General features: G+C 39.2%; 1 protein-coding gene and 1 pseudogene across 1 annotated transcript in view; one reads left to right on the top strand and one right to left on the bottom strand.

The window, feature by feature from the left end:
* Positions 1-24824, top strand: part of Ccdc148 (coiled-coil domain containing 148) — a 263630-nt gene that overhangs the window by 18302 nt on the left and 220504 nt on the right. Inside the window, exon 2 of the mRNA XM_031373199.1 lies at positions 4115-4166. The gene's annotated coding sequence lies outside the window, so the exon portion shown is untranslated. The remainder of the gene's footprint in view (positions 1-4114; positions 4167-24824) is intronic.
* LOC116090199 lies at positions 23185-24445 on the bottom strand (annotated as a pseudogene).

The raw sequence follows: 24824 nt of genomic DNA, 5'->3' as shown, positions 1-24824 counted from the left end.
AAAGCATGATGTTCCCTTTCAATATGCTTCTAAACTGTAAAGCATTTGAATGTAAGATTAACAAAGGGGTACATTTCCAGGAGTCAACATCTTTAGTTATAACCAAACTCTCTGTCACTTGCACACAGCATTTCTTTACTTAGAGAAACATCTTGATTTTCCATATTTATCTTTCTTTGGTGGGGTTGGTTCGTTTGAAGCAGGGTTCCTCTGCATAGCCCTGGCTGTCCTGGAACTTGTTCTACAGACCAGGCTGGCCTCAAACTCAGAGATCTGCTTGCCTCTGTCTCCTGGGTGCTGGGATAAAAAAATATGGCTCACTACTATGCCTAGCAATGAGAATGCCCAGCAATCATTTATATTAAAAGATTTGCTTCGATCCTCATTTAAGAAATGCGATTTTGGCCAGTTCTGGGGATCTAAACGTTTTGTTTTTGTTTTTGTTTTTGTTTTTAAATCCTGAAAGTAATTTAGATTTTCCATCTTTTTTCCATGTTGGTACATTGCTCTAGGAATAAAATCCCCACTTCCAAACTCCAAAGCTTTGCTGCAATCTCCCTGGTGTATTCAAACACTGGACTTCATGCCATCGACTCACTGGAACTATACTAGTTGGTTAAGATTTTATTTTGAAGGAAATCGGAGTAAGCTAAAGAGTCATATAATCAAAGGACATTAGACATGTTTTGAAATTCCACAATGAAACCCATTATTTTTTACAATTAATATATACAATTTTAATCATACTTTGCTTGGGTTCTCTAGGAAATCAGTGAACTTCTTGTTCACACAGCCTCGATGGGCAGATCTCATCAGATGTGTTATGCTTCCAAGACACTCTATTCCTCAAAAGATTGATAGAACTGACTCATGTAACTATCTGGCTCTGAAATGTTTTCTTTGAACTTCTAAATAATTGAGTAATTAATTGAACAGATATAAAGCTAGCCAAATTTCTTCCTGAGTCCCTTTTGGTCATTTGTGTCATTTAGGCTTTTGAACATTCCATTCATGTTTCAAACTTCTTGACATGAGCTGTTTATATTTGGTATTTGTATGGTGTACCTTGAGTCATTTTGCATCTTCAGTTGATATTTGTGCTTATATTGACATGAGCTTTTATAGCTAGCTCATGGTTGGTCTTGCTTTTATACAGTTTTGTAGTCTCTACCTTTTACAGTCTTTAAAGTATTTATGAATATTGTTGCAGTTAACTCCATATCCTACTTTTTTTAAAAGCTTGTATCACCTGTTGCTTGCTCTTTGCTTTTTACCACTCTTTTGAATTGAGCACTCTAAAAAAAAATTTAGCTCTACTTTAAGAGATTCGTAGTTATTTTCATGGTGGTTCCTCCATAATTTATAGTTTAAATCATCTCAGTCTATAATAATATTTACCATACCTATTTTACCTACATATGATGTATCAATATATAATTTTCTCTGAAGTATTCTTTCCTCTTGAATAACTTTTTAAAAACATTTTTATGGTATAGGTCTTCCGTAACCATTCATTTTGTCTTTTTAATGTTTTTATTATCTTAAATTACATGTGTGTGTGAGTGCAGATACTCAAGGAAGACAGAGGCTTCCTGTGCCCCTAGAGATGGAGTTACAGGTGTAGGCTTAGAGTTTTCAAATCCTACTTTAATAAGAGTTCTCAAATGCTTCACCACCACCCCAACTTTCTAGCCCACTGTCCAAAAGTATAGGGGAAAAGATGGTAAATAGGACAAGGGGATGTGGACCTGTTTAGAAGTAGTTTTTCAGGGCAATTCCAATCTCTGTTGTTAAGATACCAGCAGTCCAATTCAGTAGCTTCAGGATACCAACAGTCCAGGTCAGAGAGTGTCACCAAACATGCAATCAGCAGCAGCTGCACGATCCAGCAGAAACAGCTAGGCCTCCACCAAATCCGGACAAGGCAGCAGGAGTGAGCAGAACCAGCCAGAATTCCAGGAGAAGTCCTCTGCTGTTCCTCTCTCAACAAAGATCAGCAAAGATGTTTGACCAACAAAGTGTCAAACAGCTAACTATGCAAACAGACCACCCCTGCCTGTTGGGTCCTACTGATACTCTATCCAAACATTACATTTCTGAATCTCATGGGTCTGGCTTCAGCAAAACATCACATGAGTCTGCATCACATGATACAATCAGAAATTTCCACTCATACAGGTGGTTGTAAAGCTGCCTGACTAGGTACTGGGAAGAGAACTTGGATCCTCTGCAAGAGCAGCACTCTCTTAACCGCTGAGCATTTCTCTCCAGCTCCCATGTAGCAATTTTTTTGGTGTGATTTACATCTTTTAGCTTACACTGCTTTTTTTTTGTAGTATTTAATCTACCATTAATCTCATCTAATGAAATCCTCTCTTTTTAATCTCTAATGATTCTTTATCTTTCTTTCCTCTTTATATCCATATTTTTGAAACCTTGAAAAATAAGCACTCATTACATATGTTTTCAGGTCCTCTAGTCCTAATCTTAACACCTTTTCTATTTTCTGATTTTTATCCAGTATATTGTTCAAAAAAATATACATATACATACATATGTATATGTGTATATGTATATATGTATATACATATATATATATATGTGTGTGTGTATGTGTATATATATATTGGTTTTTTGAGACAGGGTTTCTCTGTGTAGCCCTGGCTGTCCTGGAACTCAATCTATAGACCAGGCTGGCCTCGAACTCAGAAATCTGCCTGCCTCTGCCTCCCAAGTGCTAGGATTAAAGACGTGGGCCACCACTCCCCTGCCTGTTCAATATTTTCTAATTCTTGGTATTTTGAATGCTTTTTGAATTCATAAAAGATATTGTGAATGTTACAGGTTTTGAATGTCTAGATTTTTATTCTTTTATCCTCTCATGTATGTGCATATACCATGTGTATGCCTGGTGTCTGCAGAGGTCAGAAGAGAGTGTTGGATCTCCTGTCTTGGATTTAGATGGTTGTGAACTGCCTTATAGGAACTGGGAAATGAATCTTGATCCTCTGGAAATCCAGTTAGCTTTCTTAACTGCTCAGCCATGTCTCCAGCCCTCTCTGTACTCTTTCTAATTAATTTTGGGCCTGGCTTTAATCAGAAGTTAAAACTTACAGATAAAATTGCAGTTTTCCTTTAAGATTTGATAGGATGGCTGCCTGAGTGGCTTTTATTTTGCTGAATTCTAGCTTTCTGGATAAGGTATAGGCTTCTGGGGTTTCTGCCAGTTGTATGTAGTAAAAACATAACAGGTGAAAAAGTCACCATGCAGACTAGTAAGAAATATTTCCCATCCCTGTGTAAACATAAATAATTGCCCAGCTTCTCCCCACAAACAAGGGGCATGCACTATTTTCTTTGTGCACACAACTCCCAGTATTCAGCGAAGGTTCATGAAGAACCATATGTAGGCAGTGAACATGATCAAAGAACATGCACATATTCCAGTGCCATAATGAAAAGAAAAACGGAAGCAGGGGGCAGAGGGAGAGAAGTAGAAGACAGAAGGGGGAGGGAGGAAGGAAGGAAAGAGGGAACAAGGAGCAAGGAACTTCCATACACCGAGTCCCAGAGCTGATTTTCTGCTTTGCCCCCCCACCCATTTCAAACTTTGCTTCACTTCTGGCCTCCACTGTCCCAACTGTTCATTACTGCCTCCCCAAGTCTACTTGTCCTTGAAAACTACCTCCTTGTTGCAAGGTCTAGAGCAGCTCACTGCAGAAACCCACAGCATCACGAGTCTCACTCAGCTTGTTTCTTTCTCTTCAATGATTAGACATGTTCTCTCAGGTCACCAGTGTGTGTCTGTGTGTGTGTGTGTACACAGGCGCGCGCACGCACACACACACATACTTGGAGCTTTCTAGGTCTTTGCAATGGAAGGATTAGATTGGCCCTTGATGTTCTGTTGTGTCTAGAGTCAGAAACCTGGCATAAAAATCTTAATATTGTCATTACTGCCACCATCTGTCAGAAAAGCATTCCAGTGGCTTACGGTTGTGTATACACATGTGTGCAGAGACACTCCTGCTTTTTTCCTTTTGAAAAGATTCTTCTCTTCCACTGGTTTCTAGAATATCATACTAATCTAATCTCTACTCTTTCTCCTTTTCAGCTCACCGTCCTTTACCTGGGAGTTATATCTTGGACTCTTGCAAGGCTTAGCTGTAAGTGATCTGTAAGCACAATTTCTTTTTGTTTCATAGTCCCTCTTGAGAACTTACCTATATAACATTAGTATCATCAAGGACCAGCCAACCTCTGTCCTCTTCTGCCTCAGCACATGTCTCTAAGGAGACTCAGAACCAAGGTAATGAAATAACTGGGATCTTCTCTGCTTCTCTGACACCTGCTTCCAAATTTCAACCTCCTCTAGGGCTTTGTTTCAATACAGTTATGCGTTGATGGCTGGTGCTTATATGGCTTGTGTCTTAGAATCCTGACTCAGGGATGTGAAGGAATGAAGAAATGACAGACACACAGAACACTGGAATTGAGTGACCTGGGCTCTCTAATGGAGTAGCGAGGGCACCCCAGAAGTCCATGGTGTTTATTAAATACCACTGAACGGGGAGGCAGTGTCATTGCTTACAGCTGAAAATGGAGGTGAGGTTATTATATTCAGATAAACAAGGAGGCAGACTTATTACATACAGCTGAATAAGAAGACAGCTTTCGCTAATCTAAGTGGCAGCAGTCTCTGTAGGGAAACAGACTTCAGACTATGAAGTTCTAGAGCAGCAGTTCTCAGCCTGTGGGAGGTTACCTCTCTCTGTGTGTGTGTGTGTGTGTGTGTGTGTGTATGGGGTGGGGCGCGGGAGGGAGAGGTGAACAACCCTTTCACAGAGGTCACACCTAAGACCATCGAAAACCACAGATATTTACATTATGGTTCAAAACAGTACCAAAATTACAGTTATAATATGGCAACGAAAATAATTTTACAGTTGGGGGTCACCACAACATGAGGATCTGTATTAAAGGGACACAGCATTAGAAAGATTGAGAACCACTTCTCTGGAGGAAGAAAGTGGTGGGTATTTTCTGTATTCCCTACCAACATGCCCACTTGAATCCAAGGAAGGATTTGCCATTCCTCTGAGCCTTACCCTAGGAAGGCTTGCCAATCCTGTGGGTCTGAGGCACTGGTCCTTGACATGATGGTAGTGCCCCTGTCCACAGCACAGGTTCACTGAGGACTTCACTGGCTCCCTACATCTCTCCCCATTTTTAATTCTTAGATGTTCAGGATGGATCCTCACACTTAGACCAGGGATAGTTTACTGCAATGTTGGACACTGGACTGTATAGGTTGACAGGAAGGAAGATTCTAGCAGCCACTGTGCCCAGCTGAAACACAAGGCACGTTTAGCAAGTTCAAGCTCAGGAGGGATGTCTGTGCGGGATTAGCAAGAGAAATGAATCTGAGTGTACGCATCCATGTGATCATTATTGTGGATCCAAAGTCCTAGGGGGTGAGCCCAACCAGCTTCTCTATTGTCCTGTCGAAATTGAAGGGCTGTAACCCATCTGGAAGAATTGAACAGAGGCCACTGGGACTCCAGGAAGTTAGAGAATTAGCACCCCACCCCACCCCCAAGGAAAAGCAAAGAGGCTCAGTATAAACAGGTTTAGAAGAATGTGACCATACCACTGAGTGAAAAAAGCTGAGTCAAGGAGGCATCGGAAACAACGTTCTGGGTTATTCACATTGGATGCTTGAAAAGCAGCTAACAGTTAAAGCCACCAAGGTTTGTTTCCTTTGGCCACGTGCCTCTTCCACCCTAACAATTCCACTCTGCCCCTACTGGCCATTTTCTTGCCCTCAATGAGACAAAGCTGCTCTGGCATCCGGGTTTTCATTGTTTCTGGGCTTCCCGGCTTGTGCTCTGGCCAGGCAAGCAGTGCAGGCTGCCGTGCAGGGTCACCTTGTCCAGCATCTGCTCTGACACACAGCTGGCCTGGCAGCCCACCCTGGGTGTCACCACTGCACATTCCTCAACCCTGTGCTGCTTCTTTTCTGCCAACTGTAACGTGAAAGCAGTTAAACTGAAAACAAAAATGGCCACCTGCTCAGGTCCCTTGGCATGCATCTCCCCCTCAATTCTTTCTTCTTCTCCTCCTCTTCTTTTTTTTTCAAGTAGTCAAATTCATTGCTCTGTTCCCTGGAAAGCAAGGGCATACCCTCCTAACACAGGCCAGTAACTGCTAAAGCAGCAAGGTCTCTGCCCACTTCAATGGTTTTTCCATAGATTTCCCCAAAGTCTACTACTTGTCCCATATTTTACCGACAACACTTTGAATTTCACCTCTTCCTTTACCTTGACTTTTATCCTTACCATCATCTATTTGCTTCCCTCAAGGAGCCTCTCTCAGCTGAGTAATGTGGGTTCCCTCTCATCGGGTATTCGCTGTCCCTGCCCCTTTTTGGATGCCACCTTGCCATATCCTGAATGACTTCAGTTTGGCAGGAATTACAGACTCATAGACATAGATAACTAAAAAGCTGGGATCAGGTGGTCTAGGATCTCTGAGGGAGAAGCCAAAGCATCTCACGGGGCAGGGGGATTATTCCATATAGCTGACAAGTTTAGCTAATCCCAGTATTAGATGCAGCTCTGTAAGGGAAGAAATCGAGGGTGAGTGTTGTCTGCACATACTGTCCACATATCTGCACCCAGATCCAAGGAAGATTTTGCCATCCTTCTGAACCTTACCTGGGGAAGACTTTGCCCTTCCCAAGTGGCCAGTGCATTGGTCCTCAATATGGCTGGGCCTCTGTCAGCAAAACACATTCACTCAGGACTCTGCTTGCTCCCTACACTTTAGCTGTCTAATTGTACTGCTAAGAAACTGTTGGGGAGATCTGGGACACCCTTATGCCTCTGCAACCTCTGCCCACATTCCTTAGGGAGAGTGAGTCCTGTAGGTTTCCTTCTTTAAAGGATGTTTGATGTTCTCCATTTCTTAATCACTGTTGATAAAGTGCAGTTTCTCATCCATGCCTCCGAATAACACCCAGATATGTTCTTCCCAAAGCAAAGATCTGCACAGGCCACTTTCCTCCATAAATCTACATGATGGGGTTGGTCTCTTGGTCTTAGGATAGCCTCTATCCTAAGACCTGAAAGACTCTATGAGTTTTGTCCTTGACTACCTCATTCTGCTCCTGTCACCACAGTGTCCCTGACCATTCCTCCAGCCCTGCTGATGTCCCTTCAGTTCAGTCTCAAATGCCCATTTCTGCTTGCACACAAATCTCTGAACATGCAGTTTTGTTAGTTGGGAATGGTGTTTTTATATTCAAACCAAGCACACGATTTCCAAGTTCTAGATGCCAACTCATCTCACGTCTTCAAGGAGCTTTTTTCTCTTTAAAAAATAATCCAGGTGTACAGCTGTGCACAACTGTTAATGCTACTTTGCTTTCCAGTAAAACTCAGGCTTGCATCCTTAGCACTAGGCACTATATTTCTGAATGCACGAGTGAGTAAAATATGTAACGATTACCTTAAAAATGCAGAATCAGGAGCATAATAGATAAATAAAAATATTTGATCACTTTATTAATGACCTAATGTGTATAATCATTTCATATATTCTGAATGACAGTTTTTTATGCTCTCATTGTGAGAGAAAATTACTGTTTATTTTTAAAAACACGAGTAAAATATTCACCTTATGTTTTCTGTTTATAATTTTTCTTTTAGGTGAAAAAAGACTGCATTCAAAATATATCAGCTTTAAGCCATATACATAAGTAATTTCACAAAGAATAAAATAGCAAACAGTGTCTAACAAGGGAAAGAGTTTGTAAAGGTCGTCGTAACCACTTTTCCCTGTTACGAGCACACTCTTGCTATATCTTGATAGAATGGTATTGGCGAGGCTTTCTGTCAGTTGTCATTGTGCATGCTCCCAGTACTGTTCTCAGTGCTGTAAAGTATCACAGATATGTAAGACAATATCCAGGCTTTACCAACTCTATTCTACAAACGTGAAAGTCCGAGATTCTCTATAAATACTAATCCAATAGAGATCAAATCAATGATCATTTCTTACTATATTGCAATAAAAATAGAAATTACTAAGAAAGCATTGCAAATGATACAACTTGATGAAAACTGAAGAATATGCTCTGAGAAAATACTAAAAGTATAGATGCTATGAAGAAAAGTTTTAAAACTTCTAAAAATTAATGAAAATGGATGGGTAGTGATGGTTTATGCCTTTAATCTTAGCACTCAGGGGGCAGAGACAGCAGGTGGATCTTTGAATTCAAGGCCTGATCTGATCTACAGAATGAGTTCCAGAACAGCCAGGGCTACACAGAGAAACAGTGTCAAAGTATTAAAAAGGATTAATGAAAATGGAATCACATCCAACCTCTGGGTCAAGTAAAAAACAACAGTAGAAGAGATGCATACAGCAACCAATATCTCCATCAGTAGAGCAGAATATCAAATATACAAACTGTCATCTACCTCGAGTAACTAGAAGTATAGACATCAAACCCAAATTGATAGAAGGGGAGATACAGATCAAAGCACAAAGAGAGGCTTTTAAAAGTATAAATCAGCAATAAAATGAAGACTTTGCTCTTGTGAGAATATACAATTGACAAACTCTTAGCTAAAATAACAATAAAAATAAGTGGCTTAATTAAAATGAGACACAAAACTGGAGTCAGTATAACTGACACTAAAGAAATTCAAAAGATTATAAAAGATTAGCATGAGCAACTAACTACACACCAGAATCTGAGGACATAAAATAAACTCTTGACACATTAACCTTTAGCAAGATTGAACTTTGAACATAAAGACTGGAACAAAAGTGAACAAGGAGCCAGAACCAGCAATGATGAGCCCTCGCTACATAGAAGCCTAGTCACAATACATTGTGTAGACCTGTGAAATTCCTAAACAAACGAACACCGAAGATGGCTTCACTTTGGAGTTATGTCAGAGATTCTAAAACAGTTTAGACAGATTTACAGGAGAGAAGGTTTCAGAATTCACTCTAAAAGTCAGCATTAGCCAGACACTAAATGCAAAACTGCACATGGGGGGGGGGGAGAGAAAAGGAAAACTATATACTGATATCACTGATGAACCTAGAGGCAAACATGCTAGCAAATGAAGCTGGTGAGATGGCTCATGGTGAAGAACACCCACTACTCTTGCAAAGGACCCAGGTTTGATCCCAGAACTCTCTTGTAGCTCACAACCACCAGGGCCTCTTGTCCCAGGGATCCAACAGCACCTTCTGACCCCTGTCAAGCATGTGTGTGGTACACATACATACAAGTGGGCAAAATACTCAAATATAGAAAATAAATTGTTTAAGAAAATACTAGCAACTTGAATAAAACAGCACATTAGAAAGAACATTATTATATCATATTCAAGTGGGAGTCAAGCTAGGATTGCAAGGATAGTTCGGCATATAAAATCAGTAAACGTGATATGTTTCACTAAAGAATGTTTCTAAGAAAGGGAGTAAAGAAAAGGTGCCCGTTTGACCCCACTCGCTCAACAAAGCCCCCAAAGCCCATGCTGGGACAATCAGGCAAAAGAAAGCTAAGTAGTCAAGTTCTTCCAACTTGGAAAGGAAACGTTCAAGTTGTCGGTTTGCAGATCACATGATTGCTACGTAGAGAGAATCCAAAAGCTCCTGCAAACATGTCCTGGAAAGATAGTGAACGTTGGTAAAGTGACAGGAAAGAGATGTGCAGGAAAATCAGCAGCAGTCATCCCTATCATTCAGTAATAAATTATCCAGAAAAAATCACAATAATTTTATTTATGATAATTACAAAATGAAAAAATAATCACCTAGGAATACTTTTGGAAGGTTCCATAGTGAAAATATAAAACATTTGTTCTTAGGTATTAGAGGAAATATTCTCAAAAGTGAAATAATGTCTCATGTTCATGGGCCAGAATAAATGCCAATAAAGTAGCAATATTACCCAAAGTGATTTACAGATTGAAAGCAGATCCATCAAAATACCACAAAACCAGGGGGGGAAAAGCCTAGAATTTGTTCTAACAGATTCAGAAAACCAAAAACAATAAAAAATAAAAAAAAATAAAAAAATGCCCTAGAGAATTTCCTACAGGCCAAACCTATATAGACTCTTTCTCAATTAAGATTTCTTCTTCCCAGATTACCCTAGCTTATATTAAGTTGACATTGATGTAAAACTAGCCAGCTCATGCTAGCCTAAAATATTCTAATCACAGTAAAATGTTGAGTGCCTTAAAATCAAGCAACATGTCAGGCTCGAGGAGATTTCAAAGCCTGCGTGCTTTCTGGTCATCTTCAGGAGCAAATTCTTCATTTTGTGCTAGAAGAGTGAAAGCTGACTGTCTGTCTTTCCTTTGTACTGTGTGACATCACACTCACTTAGTGCAGCTGCAGCCAGTGAGTGGCATCAAATTCAAGTGCAGGGTACTCTTGCCTTTAAAAAAAAAAGTCTCTTAAACATCAATGACCCATTCTTAATATAGTCTTTCCATAGTAATTAAATTTTCATAGAGCTGTTTGATGACTTTATTATTAGTTCTTTGGAAATCAATAGAATTATTTTGGTTCTTGCTTGTTTCAAAATATTAAAACCTAAGCAGTGTAGCCTGTTAGCTCAACTGGAGCATGGCAGTGGAGTCAATCGCCGTGCAATTCTCATCATGGCTAGCAGAAAATCCCTGACCATGCCTGATTCTTCTCCTCACTGGTATTTGGGTTGCTTCCCTAGCAGTGTCAGGCAACACCCAAAAGAGTTTTCATTGTGCACCTATAATACTTCCAGAGCAAAGGAAAAAATGAAAGAGCTGTTTTCCATAACTCTTTTCCATTTAACATTCCGGAGGAGGGGGGGAGGGGGGGAGAAGGAAGGGGAGGGGGAGAGGGGGAGGGAGAGAGGGAGAGAGGGAGAGAGAGAGAGATTGTAAGCTCAGGTACTCATGTGGAGGTCAGACAGAGGATAGCCTCAGGACTCTGCCCTCACTTTCTCCCTCCTGGTAGTGTTTGTGGCTGTTTATGCCAGCCTTGCTGCCCTTCTGACAAGTCTTCACCTTCCATTTCCTTATATACTGACGTTTCAGGCACACACTACCTTGCTTGGTGTACTGTGGGTTCTGGAGGCCCTCTTACTTGTGTGGCAACTGCTTTACTCACTGAGCCTTCCCTGAGTCCCCTTTAATTTTCTAACAATTAAAAATGTGGTGCTCCCCCACCCCTTAGCATGCTTGTATGTATTCACTTAGTTGTTCATCAGCAAGCACTTATTAACTACTTCCTACATGCAAGTCTTTGGGATATAATAAATAAACTAGACAGAATATCATGCAACACCTATGTAGTGGGGAAAGAGACAGGAAACCATTAGGACGCTGAGAAATGCCGATAAAGGGTAAGATAAACAATTTGGAGACAGACTGATACTATTACTTCTTTTGAGCAGGATTGTTACATAAAGTCTTCTAGACCAAGACTATGCAAGAGCCATCCGTCATTTGAAAGCTGCACTCTATAGACATCTGCACCAGATGTAGGAGCAGAAATGTATATGGGAGTTCCTGGGAAGAATGAAGGCAAGGAACAAGGGGTGGTGGTGGTGGTAGCAAGACACTGAAGAGTTCAGACAAACTGGATGTCACCATCACTTTCTTTGAAATACCATCACTGACATTACAGTTGCCTTAGAGTTAATTGCAGCTCAATGATGCTATTTGGCCTCAGAGAAAAGCCATGTATTATCATGAAATTGTAGAACTGAGAGATTCCTTGGAAATTACTGGGCCCTACCCTTTAATTTTAGAGTCAAAATGAGAATTTGAGCCTAGAATGGTTAAGTGGCCTGTAGGAGGTTACCCAGCAGGGCAGAACAGCTATGGTTTAAGCTTGGGCTTTACTATTGCAGAGTCCAGTGGTCTTCCTAGAAAAACCAATTTTTAAGAAGTCATTTCTATTTTTTTTTAAAGTCACAGTATTTATATGGCATGCCCAATTTCCCACTTAATTTTTAAAAAGGAACATCTAAAATTTATCTGATAGTTGAATAGAATTGTTTCTGATTTAGATTATATATGGCATTTAATTTTGTTTTTTTAATTTACTTTTTTTTTCTTTTCCTGTGGTGCTAGAATTCAACCCCAAGGCTGTACAATTGATGAACACAAGTAAATTAAGTATAATATGTGAAACATAGGAGGGCATGGAGTTTCAAGCTTGGGTCATCCATACTGTAGAGTCCCTCAAAGGACGAGCTCTTCTAACACACTTGAAAAATAGTGGAAAAGTTGTATCTGCATCAGTCAGATTTCAGAAAATTGGGAGTTTTCTTTCTCCTTATACATGTTTCCAATTTTGAAAAATGACTTTATCTATCTATCTATCTATCTATCTATCTATCTATCTATCTATCCACCTATTGTTTATTTATTTTTGGTTTTTCAAGACAGGGGTTTCCTGGCTGTCTTGGAACTTTCTCTGTAGACCAGGCTAGCTTTAGACTCAGAAATCTGCCTGCCTCTGCCTCTAAATGCTGCCATTAAAAGCATGCACTGTTGCTGCTGCTGCTACCACAGCTGTGGAGGCTACCTACTGCCACCATCTCCCAGCTCTCCCATGTCATTTATATAATGACATATTTTAGGTGTTATCCCTAGTTCACTGACACTTTTATTTTCCTCAAAGCAAGTTGGAACTTCAACAGAGTGTTTTGTGGGAATGAATTGTTTTACATACAATATCATCCTTGTCGCTGTTACTACCCAATGCTCTAGAAGTTTCCTGGCTTCCTCTATGGAACTTGACCTGTATCAAGGCGTCACTTCCTGTCTAGGGCATACTGTCTCTGCCAGTTTAACAACCTTGCTTTCCTCAGCCTGTTGTTTCACAATTCTTTTGAAATTTCCTACCTGTTCCTTATACCTTCTCTTCATTAAGAACTCAGAGAACATTTTGTGTGAGACATGGAACAGATATTTCACAAAGCAGACCAATAAGGACTACAAGGGCATACAATAGCCCAGAGACCAAATCTGGACAGCAGCCTGTCTATTCGTGTAAATAGATGTCACTGGACTTCTGCTTTGGACCATGTATCATCTGGAACTGCTTTGTTTTGAGACATGGTCTCGAGGTATGGTCCTGGCTGTCCTGAAACTTGCTGTGTAGATAGGGTTGGCTTAGTACTTATGGAAACTCCCTGGAGACTGCTTTTGTCTCCTGAGTCTTGGATTAAAGGTATGTTCTACTACATCCTACCTGTAACTACTTTTATGCTATATGACAGGTAACAACTAAGACTGAATGACCAGCAAAGAATAAGATATTTATTTCCAGGCCCTTTATAGGAAAAGTTTGCAAACACCTGACTCCACACATGCATGCATGTGCAAGAGGAAAGAAATATCTAGGGTAGGATAGTGTCTTAGGGTTTTACTGATGTGATGTGTCACCATGATCAAGACAACTCTTATAAAGGACAACACTGAATTGGGGTTGGCTTACAGATTCAGAGATTCAGTTCATGGCAACATCCAGGCAGGCATGGTGCTGGAGAAGGAGCTGAGAGTTTCACTTTTTGTTCCAAAGGCAAATAAGAGATTCACTGATTTAAAACATGAAATAGTGAGAACTAAGAAGAGATTTCTTCCCAGTATGTTTTCACTCAAGTGGCCCTACCAATAAACCAGCAGGGTAGCCATTAAAGTGGCCAGCACCAATTATGTCCATGGGGTGACTGGTGACACATTAGAAGAGCATCCTTCTTATGCAAAAACATTAGCTGAATAGGATCATAAGTCTGAAAGAGACTCTTTGACCCCCCAGCTGCCTTTTTAATGCTTTTGCTTTTTATGGGAAGGTCCCTTTAAAAATTTCTTGACACTCTAGGCAAGATAGCTCATTAAACTCCTAGTCTAAATTCATTTTCTACAAATATGTCCAGTAAATGTATTCTAGTGCCTGGCTTAGAAAGATTATTTGTGCAATAAAATCTTGGACTCTGACATCTGAAATACAAGTTAACCTTAATAGTTGTTATATTGCTAAACAGGTAAAGCTGTGTTAGGTATTGTATTTCCTTGGTTATTTTTATTACTCGAAATTTCATAAAGAGATAAATCATGATAGCCTTGTTAAAATTAAAACAGGCATTTCTCCTTTTTAAAGAATTACTTTTGTTATTATTTTTTTATTGTGTGTATCTGTGGTTAAGCACTTACATTTTCAGTTGTGTTTGAAGGCCAGAGTCATTGGATTCCCTAGAGCTGAAGTTACAGGCAGTTGTGAACCATTTAGTGTAGGTTCTGGAAACCAAACTCAGATTCTCAGCAAGAGTAATATGTGCTCTTACCTGCTGAGCCATCTCTTCTGCTCAAAAATTAGATATTTCTAATTCCCTCCCTCCCTCCCTCTCTCCCTCCCTCCCTCCCTCCCTCCCTTCTTCCCTTCTTTCTTCCCTCCCTCCTTCCTTCCCTCCCTCTCTCCCTTCTTTCCTTCTTTCCTTTCTCCCTCTGTCCTCCCTCCCTTGCTCCCTTTCTTCCTTTTCCTCCTCCTGCCACTCCTCCTCCTCCTCCTCTTCCTCCTCTTTCTTTCTTTTCCATTCCCTATGCAGCATAGGGTAATCTTAAATGTACTGTATAGCCCAGGATGGCCTTGGATTCATAGCTTTCTTGTCACAGTCACTCAAGGTGTGTACCATCAGGCCCAGGCCCATGCTTTCCTTAAAAAATAAAAACAAAAACAAAAACCATTTTTATTTGCAATATCTATCTACCTACCTACCTATCATCTATTCATCCATCTATCTATCTATCTATCTATCTATCCATCTATCTATGTTTGAGTGTGAATTATGTGTGTGTGTGTGTGTGTGTGCCTTTGCCTGCTGAGGTGTTTCTTTATTCTTCCCTTTATAAGTCCTAAGTTTATGTGTTTGTTGAGTACATCAATGAATAACAACAGCTTTGAAAATGTCACAAACGTGCTTTCTATTAATAAGAATACACTGAGAGACTTCATAAATACATTTCTAGCATTTCCATTTCAGAATTCTGATTGTGTACTTTGGGGTGAAGTATTAGAATTTTTCTTTTTTAAAATAACATCTCTAAGTGCTGACTACTCTCATTGGATCATCATGTATTACAAGCACATATCAAATTGTCACACAGTAGCACATGAATATGTATGATCAAAATAATGATGAAAGAGGCAAATAAAAAAATAAGTTTCCAACATGTCAAGAGGTTTCTATCAGAAGAGAAATGTGCCAGCTCTGGGAGAAGGACAGGAGAGTCCCTAGGTTTCCCTAGCCAGCAAGTCAAGCTGGAAGTGCGAACCCCAGGTTCAATGAGAGACCCTATCTCAGAAAAATAAAGTGAAATGTGATTAAGGGTGACAACAGATATTGGTCTCTCACTTCAACACACATGTGCATACACATGTACACATCTATACACCACATACAGCCAAGCAGAATAATGCAAAATAATTGCTTTCAAGTCCTCACAGATATCTAAAGTGAACAGAGACATCAAGGACAAAAAAAGAATCATACAAACAATAAAGGAACAAAGAGAACTGACCAAGAGATAGTAATCATAAAGAAGAACCAACTTATTGAGCTAAAGATTAAACTGAGTGAAAAAATAAAATGATATAAGTGTCCACAGACATTCAGCCAAGCAGAAGCAGGAGTGAAGGAAGTAAAGAGAGGTCAGTAAGAATTACCTAGTCAGACGAAAAGAAAAAAATAAGCAAATAAAGGTTGGAGAACTTATGAGATATTTCTAAATGAGTCAGTGTGATGTGTTAATTGTCAGCTTGACAGACTCTAAAGGCAGTTGGTAGATGGGCCTCTCTGGAGGTGCCTGTGGGATTGCCTTGACTGTGTTAATGTTAACCATTGTTAACTGTTGTTACTAATTAGTTAACATTGTTAACTAATGTTACTGTGGTAACATTGTTTCCTTGCTGGGATCCTGGATTGTTAGAGAGGAGAAGGGGAACAGAGCAGTAGCATGCATCCGTTGATCTCTACTTCCTGATTAGGGATGTCATGTGACCAGCTGTTTCAAGCTCCTGCCTTGACCTCTCTACTAGGATGACTGTCCCCTTGAATTGTGAGCCAGTATACTTTTTTCCTGAAGTTGCTTTTGTCAGGGTATTCTGTTCGAATGGCACAAGAAGAAACCATTGTTTGAGCCAATAAGTGAATTGTGAGACTGACACAAGGAGAAAGGAGGCATGCAAAAACAAAACAAAACATCAAAATGAACAAACAGAAACCCTACTTATGGAAGTAGGAATTCAATAATGATTGAAAATGTCCCCAATCTGGAATAAAATAAATAGGTTGAACATAAGGAGATCTACACAGAGACATGTTATACTTTGTTAAAATTCAGGCAATTTGGGCTAGAGAGATGGCTCAGCAGTTAAGAGCGCCGACTGCTCTTCTGAAGGTCATGAGTTCAAATCCCAGCAACCACTTGATGACTCACAACCATCCCTAATGAGATCCGATGCCCTCTTCCTGGAGTGTCTGAAGACAGCTACAGTATACTTACATATAATAAATAAATAAATCTTAAAAAAAAAAGCTCCATTAAAAAAAATTCAGGCAGTTTTTGAGGGCATAAAGAAAAGCCAGTCACACATTCAACAAATTCCATTGGGCTACTACTGGATTTCTCAGCAGAAACCTTGCAATTCTGATCCACATGATATATGTAGAAAACTCTAAGGTCTCAAGAACAACAACAAAACATATGTTAGAACTGATAGTGCATGCAATGACAATATGTAGTACTAAGTCACTGAGTGATGGTTTTATATACAAGTAGTCCAAAAGCAAATTAGGAAACCAACCCCATTGTCTAGTCAGAGTTTCCATTGCTGTGAAGAGTCAGCATGACCAAAGTAACTCATAAAGGACAGCATTTAATTAGGGCTGGCTTACACTTTCAGAGGTTTAGTCTATTATCATGGCAGGAAGTATAGAAGTATGCAGGCAGACTTCATGCTGGAGGAACCAAGAATTCTACATCTTGATCTAAAGGCAGCCAGAAGAAGATTGTCTCTTTTGCACTGGGTGAGTGCAAAATGTTTAATGACCACACTTCCAACAGTGATTTATATATTTAGTGCAATTGGTATAAGTTTCTGGCCTTTTAAGTAACAGAACTAGAAAAATTTAAATTTTATGTAAAATTATAGAATATACTAAATAGTCAAAGAAATTGAACAGGAACAAAGAAAGTTAGAGGTATTACAATTCCTGATTTCAAAATTTTACCAATCTATAGTACCCATAACAATATAGTGTTATAAGTCAAACAAAGAGAGATCAATGGAACTGGTTAGAAAGCCTAGAAATAAGTTCATATCAATGTTTGGAGGACCTGATTGGGGGAAAAACACATCCAGTGGGGAAATTATAATCTCTTCAGTAAGTCATTCAGGATAAACTGGGTATCCGTTCATGTAAGAATAACTCTGGATCCTTATCCTATACTATATACAAAACTTAACATGGACTGGATTAAAGACTTGACTGTAAGACCTGAAACTGTAAAGCTAATGGAAGAACAAGACAGAAGCTTTTTTATGTTGTTCTGAAAATGTATTGCTGGGTATGACACCACACAACAGAGGAAACCATTAAAACATGCACACACACACACACACACACACACACACACACACACACTCCATTCATCCTTTATGTCTGATAAGAAGATGTATGCGTGTGGAAGGGTATAGCCCAAGAGCCACAGGAAACACAGTTTAGAAATTTGCAAAGGACTTAACAGACATTTCTATGAAGACACAGAATTGCTGCTAGGTATTTGGGAAAGTGCTCAACAGGATTTATCGGCAGAAAAATGAGCCTCAAATGACAAGGAAAATCATATGTGATAGATCAACTGTAATAAAAAAAAGTCAAAAGAGTAGTGTTGATCATGATGTGAAAAAAAAGAAACCCCCGTACACGATGACATGAATGTAAATTGCAAAGCTGTCATAGAAAATTAAAAATGAAACTACCTTATGACCCAGCAGTCATATGTCATTGTTCACAACAGAAACATAATGTGAGCGAGCACGTCACATTCCAATAAGTGGATGAAACAGAAAGCAAGTGTGCTATCTCCCTATACTGCAGCACTCTCACCTTAAGGAAGAAGGAGATTCTGTCATTTGTCGATAACATGGAGAAGCCTGGGGGACAGTATAGTACCCAACCTTAGCCAGGCACAGAAAGACAAATTCTAGCGGGCACATTTCTATGTGAATATGAAGTCTTCAAAATCATGAGTGCAGAATAGAGTGATGGTTGCCAGGGATATAGAGGACAAAACAGGAAGATCCTGGTCAACGGGTACCAAGCTTCAAGGATGTGTGATGGATAATTCTGGAGATCTAATGTACAATTTGACTAAAGTTAGCAATGCTGCCTAGCACATTTGAAGCCTGTACATACATATCTTAAGCTTGATCATCATAAAAAATGGACAAATGGATATATGAGGCATAGACATGTTAGTTAATTGGTTGTGGTGATTTCATATTATATACAAATAAAATATTTCATGTGCATATTTAATATTTGCAGATTTTTTGTCAATTGTACTTCAATAAAGCTATAAATATACTTTCATGTTTCTGAGTCTCATTGGAAGTGGTCTGAATGGGGGCAGAATACATTGGTTCAGCCCATAATGTCTGTGCTCCTACCAGTAAATCAATTACTAGAAGTGAGGATTTTTCATTTTTGATATTTTAGTCAATGTTTCCTTTTCTGTGTCTTAGGTTTATTTGGGTCAGAGATTCCCTCTGAGAAGTTGATGAAATCTGTGTAATCTCTCCCCAGGAAAAGTAACTAAAAAAATTGTTGCATATAATTACAAGGCTCTGCAAACCTTGACATATGACGATGGACTCCAGCCATGGACCAGTTTAAGATCTATTCTTCAATTATGGCCTACTTAATTTTTAATATTGTTCTATATGTAGGCATCTAACTTTTTTTCTATCAGACACTCTCCTGCCCCAAACTTAGTGACATATTCACTGTCCTGACTCTCTGTATCTCTCTTTCCAGCGAACTGGGCTGTCTATTTCCAGTTTACTTAATACATATTAAATTAAAAAAAAAATCTTCTCTTGTATTTTGACACAACTCTAGTTTTAGGGGATGATATGAATAGAAAGAAAAAGATAGATTGTTTGTGGAATATCCAAGGGACAGAGAGTCCTTACGCAGGTAGTCTTGCCACAGACTCGTAATCTAAGAAAGAGGGCCCCTGGGGGCAGAGGGTAGAGTGAGGAGAGCCAGCATTGAAACATGGAGGACTGGAGTCAAATGGATGAGACCAGAGGAAGCTGCCTGCATCGCCATACTCCTTCCTTCCCTTGTTTTAGAAATGAGAATTCAAGGAGGCTTGGGAACAGCTTGGGTGGCAGATGGCGGCAGAGAGAGCCATTCCAAACCGAATTTGAGGATTGTATCAAAGTCCTGGGCAGAAAGAATCTTGTTCTCTTCAAGGTCTTAGGTGAGGTCAGAGGAGAAGAAATACCAAGAGGCCTAGAGAGGGATGTATTAGAGGAAAAGTTAGAGAGGGTGGGGTGGGGGGCTGGGGACATGAGAACTGGAGGGCAGGGGACAGAGGTTCAGGAAATAAGTCACTCTTCTCAATCAGCAAATCTGAACCCATTGACAATGTAGACTGCCTACCCGGTGATTCTCTCAACAATGCACATCTGTGATAATTTTTGTTTTTTGCTTTGTTCTATTGTTGTTGTTATTTTGTTTGTTGTTTTTATAAAGGTTATCATTTGAGTTTGGGCTGGCCCAGAACTCTCTATCTGGTCCAAGCTGGCCTCATTTCAACTGTAGTTCTCCTGTCTCAGTCTCCTAAATGCTGGGATCACAGACATGTGCCACCATGTTTGGCTCTCATGACTTTAAATGTTCAGACAGTAAACAGTACAGGGAGTTGGGATAAGAAAATAAATAACAATTAATAATTTTTTACTTGTATTGCCTCTGTCTCACACTGGCCCACAGGGCACATCTGTTGGCATTTGAAGCAGAAAGGTCACACCCACACCACAGCATGTGGCCTAGTGATAGAGCACAGGTGACCTTTCAGCACCCGCTTCTGACCACCATCGCTGTATTAGTCCTTGCTTTAGATGGACAAGTTTCCCACAGAGGCCTTTGTGTTAAAGATTTGGTCTCCAAGGTGATGCTGGTCTTGGAGGCATGACGGCCTTTTAATAGGTGGGGCCTTACAGAGGTCTTCAGGGTGTTGACAGCTCCACTTTTACAGGGACAGTGGGAAATGGTCTTGTTCTCTCTTCCTGGCTCAGGTGTGAAGTTTGCTCTACCAGGTAGACCTCCTCCAATATTGTGGTTTGTGCCTGGGATTCAGGTTAGACAAGTAAATGTGGGTAGGGAGTTTATGGGGCAGTTTATTCATGTTTGGGAAATATGCATGTGGAAAGATCAAAGATGCTGGTCCAAGCAGCCACATCACATAGAATCACCCTTCCAGTCATTAAGGAGATATATGTTTTGGGGAAACTGATCCCACACTCAAATACTAGCTTCTGTTTATTTCTCACAAAAAAGTAAAAATGTTTTCAGAAATCATATTAGGCACATGATTCACATTCCCATTTCTTTTTTTTTCTCAATATAAATTTTATTTTCTTTTTTAATAAAATATTATAACAATAAAAATGAGTATTATAAAATTTGTTTAATATAAAACAACAATCAATTTAACAGTGTTATGTAGATGCTTGTCTACAGCAATACTGAAGATACATATGTTTTTCTCAGTATAAATTTTAAATAACTCCAAACATATTAACTGTATATTTCAAAATAATACATCACTACTAGCATTTTCTTAAATGAACATAAACATTTAAAGTCTTTTTGATTGTTTGTTTGTTTTGTATTTAGTAGAGTTTAAAATCTTGGCTCTTACTGTGGTACAAGCCCAAAATAAGAACAATTTTCAGATATTGGATTTCATTGTAATAAAGCTGTACTTCAATGACCCTCACATCACCAAAGGATTTTACCTCCATCATAGCTAAGCTGAGAATTGACAGTTCTGCTGTACCAAGGAATGAATTATAGGCACAATTTTTGGATACAGACTTCCTGCTATGGTCAAAACTATCTGACTTGAGTGAGTGACTTTATTTTCAGCCCACAGAGAACAGGTTACATTCATTTAAGAAATGGTATGTGTATTAAGATAGTCTATCCATAAAGTCATTCAACAACTGTTTCAATGAACAATGGTTCTGCTTGGAGGGTGGCACAGACATTAGGTGAGGGTAAGAATCTGGTTCATTGGCTGTGATAATTTGGAAAAGCTTTCATCTCAGAGAAAGAGTAACTTGAAAAGTCCTCTTCTTCAAACTTGATACAAGAGCTACAAATGTCAAGCAAAGCATTCAGTCTCACTTCACATCCCCATTTCATATATTTATGAATCTTGGCCTTAAAATATAGCCTAGATCTACTTTAAGTAGTATATCCAACCAATATACTTATCCATTAAATACAATTAATGTAAACAATTAATTTTGGTTTCTACTATAACCAAACATCAAATATGTAAACGAGATAAGTCATTAGCTTTGGGGGGATTTATAAACCATGATTAAATAGCCAACTCTATAACACATTTTATTCACTTGAGTAATTAAACTGAAAACATCTCACATATTTTTGTTATTTCCAACTTTTGCTCTGTTGGCTTTGGGAAATAAAGTGAAAACCTGAGCAAGAGGACCTCACTGATTCTATGTGAGCTGGGGCTTCTTTGTTTCAGGGTAGATTGTCTTTAGGTCTGGCCCGCTCCCTCACTTAGACAGCCTGGGCGTTTCACCATCGTAACTAATGGCGTTTACAGCTATGAAAATGCAGAAGTGGGGGCTTTGGTGGTGTGGAAGGTTTCTTTATTTTCTAAAAGAAAGGCAATTTAAAAATTCTTGACATTTTTAAAGATTTGCTTATGTTATTTTATATAGATGGATGTTTCCCTTCCCTGGGTGTGCAACACTTACACACCTGGACCCTCCGAGGCCAGAAGAGGGAGTTATTTTCCTGGAAACTGGAGTCACAGCTGGTTGTGAGCCACCACGTGGGGGCTGGAAACTGAACCTGGGTCCTTTGTAAGGGCAGCAAGTACTCTTAACTACTGAGCATCTCTCTGGCTCCAAAAATCTTCAGTTTTAAACTAAATACTATGATCTGATATGACATAAACAAGTCTCATGATCATACTGTCCTTGTTCCTTTCAGACCCAGGGGAATCATGTTTAGTAGTATCTTCTTTATCTTTTCAGGACCTGATAATGAAAATAAAACATAAATATATATATACACATATACATTTATGTGTGTGTGTGTATATATAAATATATAAGAATATATATAAATATATAAATATAAATAAATATATACATATATATTCTTATTTCTCTTTCTTCCTTTATAAAACAGGCAAAATTAAAAAAAATTCTCCCTAGAGTTCTCCTTTTTTTTAAACGATGGTTTTATTTACAACTTTATTGGCAAAAAAAAAAAAGGGAGAACTTCAAACAGCTTTAATACAGGGCACTGCAGCTGACAAGTCAGGTTGACAAGTCCCATTCTCAGTGTCCACCTAATTGTCCACAGATGTACAATACTGAATCTGCTTATGCAGTTTCCTTTATCACATACAGTGCTCACCTTTCAGGCACTCTCTAAAACATATAAATACAAAGGAAAGGAAACCACTCATTAAAAACTGCATCAAAGGAAAGTATTTTAAGTGTGATTTGTTCCTGGAAATTACACATGCCCAATGAAAACCAAAAGCTGGACAAGTGGTTACACTTCCTACACGAGTGGACAGTTTTTCAACAACAATCATCTTCTGTAATGACCGTTTTTAATTTATCACCAACTACTCTGAACTTCCTATGAGATGTAGTCAAAGTCAGAAGAGAAGACGCAGGGATAGTATTCCTTTGCTGGAGGACAGAATCATGGGGAAATAAACATCCTGTTGATTCTAGGTGGTCAAACAATTAACGTAGTCAGTCTCAGTTCATGTTGATCATATTGAGCTGACCTAATTTTCCTACTTGTCATTCCTCTAAATTAAGAGTGTTCAATTCTTCTTCTAGTTCATCCAGATCCAGTGAATAGGTTTTCATCAACAGGAACAGCATCGATGGGTCCATTTTCCTGTCCTCCCCCTCTGCTGTCCTCGTCCAAATCACTTCTTTCACCATTTTCAGCCAGACCTCCAGAAGCTTCACTTAATTTGTTCTCATCTTTATCTGATGCATATATGCTGAATCTTTTAAGACTGGCCACAATGATACCTGTCTCTTCCACATCTCTTGGGATGTACAGGCTTATATCTGTGTCATTTACACCCATAGAATCATCTGCCTCAGCATCACCTGTTCCCTGAATGCAATGGGTATCGTCTGCTTCCTTGTCATCATCATTCACCAGCTCAGGACGAAATTCAAATATCTCACGGCCACTGATCACCAGTGCTTTCCCAGCTTTGACGTCAGCTTTCCGCCTCTCCATATCTTGTTCAAGTCTAATCAACCTTTCCTTGTCTTTTCCTTTTCTTCCATGCCGGAAAAGATTCTAGAGTGATTTTGGTAACATTTGGACCTAGGGCAGAACACTCTCTTTCAACTAGATCCTCTAATGAGATTTTGTTTTCTTTCTCTTCTTTCTTTTTGTCTTTCTTTAGCACAAATCCAGGAGGAAGTGCATGGTGCTACATGCAATTGTCCCCACTTCCAGGACACACCCAAAGCTAGCCATACTTGTTATTTTCAATAGCTTCAATAAAATGTCTGCACTCTATTTGAGTTTTTGGCTTTTTCTTTTCCACCTCATCATGCTTCTTGTTTACTACTTCTTCCAGCTTTTTCTCATCCCAATTATCCATAGTATCTGTTTCAAGTTCTTCATCTCTTGCATCAATGCAAACACTTCGTTTTTCACATTTTCTCTCCAAAGTGAGGTCATGAGAGAGCTTACATTTATCTCCTTTAGTACATTGTCCCTGTTTGAAGAATGCACACACCACAGATATGTGATCCACACCTTTGCTTATTTTTTATGCAGCAACTACAGGTTTGAACAACTCATTTAGTTCTTGTAATTCTTTCTTCTTGTCATCTTTCTTCAATTTCTTTTCAGTTTCACTTTGTGCTACCTGACGTGGATTCTGTTGACCAAATTTCACTTAAGAGCCTTAATAAATTTCTGTTGCTTTCCTTCTTTCTTATTCTTTAGTCCAAAAGTTTTGTCCTCGATGATCTTCTTCTGCTCTGCCTTTTTGCTGTCCCCAGCCTGAGCTTGTTTCTTGAGGGGCATCTTGGAGGTGGGGGGCGAGGGGCTGACTGCGACTCAGATGGCTACTGTCAGGCATCCGGCAGCTTGGCTGGAGCAGGAAGCCAGAGTTCTCCTTTTACTTGACTTTTTTCCCAGTTGATAATTCTCTGCACAAAGAATTTGTTAAATTATCTACACAGATACAAGATTTCCTTAAAGTTGTTGAAATTAATGATATGCTTTTTTATGTAAATTTATGTTTCACGGATATATAAAAGCAATAATGTTATTTATTAAGGGGGTGCCATGTGATGTTTCAGTATACATAAATATTGTATAATGTTTTTATGCATCATGATTAATATATTTATCTCCTCAAGCATTTATCACTTCTTTGTGGTGAAACATTCAAGACTCCCCC

The sequence above is a fragment of the Mastomys coucha genome, unplaced genomic scaffold (genome assembly GCF_008632895.1).
Source record: "Mastomys coucha isolate ucsf_1 unplaced genomic scaffold, UCSF_Mcou_1 pScaffold15, whole genome shotgun sequence".
NCBI lineage: Eukaryota > Metazoa > Chordata > Mammalia > Rodentia > Muridae > Mastomys > Mastomys coucha.
This window is presented reverse-complemented; position numbering and strand designations above follow the sequence as displayed.